A 1,385-nucleotide genomic window follows, 5' to 3' on the forward strand; every position below is an offset into this window, starting at 1 on the left:
ATGTCAGGTCCATGAGGCCAGGGATGGTGTCCATCTCACTCACCATCGTATGCTCAGGTCCAAGCACGGCACTGGTCCCAGGTGGGCAGGTAATTTACAGTTGTTGAATGGGTGGATGTGGGGTGAGGGCGAGAGAAGAGTCAAGGAAGGTGATACTTGCATAAGAGTGGACATGTAGACCAATGGAACACTTCTGAGAGTCCAGAGATAAGCTCATACATTTATGGTCAATTGATTTTTGCAAAGGGTGCCAAGATAATTTCATGGGGAAAGAGTAGTCCTTTATCAAATGGTGCTGGAACCACTGAATAGCACATACAAAAGAATGAAGTTGGGGGCTTCCCTGGTGGCGCAGTGGTTAAGAATCCGCCTGCCAATGCAGGGGACACAGGTTCAAGCCCTGGCCTGGAAAGATGCCACATGCCACGGAGCAACTAAGCCCGTGTGCCACGACTACTGAGCCCGCATGCCACAACTACTGAAGCCCACGTGCCTGGAGCCCATGCTCCGCAACAAGAGAAGTCACCACAGTGAGAAGCCCGCGCACGGCAACGAAGAGTAGCCCCCACTCGCCGCAACTAGAGGAAGCCCACACGAAGTAACGAAGACCCAACGAGGCAAAAATAAAAATAAAATAAAATAATTTTTAAAAAAGACAATAACGAGTAGCAGTGAGGATGTGGAGAAATTGGACCCCTCACATACTGTTGTCGGGAATGTAAAATGGTGTATCTGCTTTGGAGAACAGTTTGGCAGGTCCTCAAAATGTTACGCATGTAATTATATATGACCCAGAAATTCCATGTATAGGAATATACCCAACAAAAACGGAAACACATGTCTACATAAAAACTTGTATGTGAATGAAGGTTCATAGCAGTATTTTTCACAGTAGCCCAAAAGTGAAAACCTAAGTGTCCTTCAACTGATGATTGGACAAACAAAAACATGGTCTATCCATATAGTGGAATATTATTTGGCCATAAAATGGAATGAAGTACTAACTCATTCTTATAACATAGACAGACCTTGAAAACATTACGCTGGAATATTACTCAGCCATAAAAGAAGAATGAAATAATGCCATTTGCAGCAACATGGATGGACCCAGAAATTACTAAGTGCAGTAAGTCAGACAGAGAAAGACAAATATCAATACCACATGATATCACTTATATGTGGAATCTAAAAAAAAATGATACAAATGAACTTATTTACAAAACAGAAACAGACTCACAGACACAGAAAACAAACTTATGGTTACCAAAAGGGAAGGGGGAAGGGAAGGATAAATTGGGAGTTTGGAATTAAAATATACACACTACTACAGATAAAACACATATAGTAGTATGTGTATTGACCAACTAGGACCTACTGTATAGCAC

The sequence above is a fragment of the Phocoena phocoena genome, chromosome 20 (genome assembly GCF_963924675.1).
Source record: "Phocoena phocoena chromosome 20, mPhoPho1.1, whole genome shotgun sequence".
Lineage (NCBI taxonomy): Eukaryota > Metazoa > Chordata > Mammalia > Artiodactyla > Phocoenidae > Phocoena > Phocoena phocoena.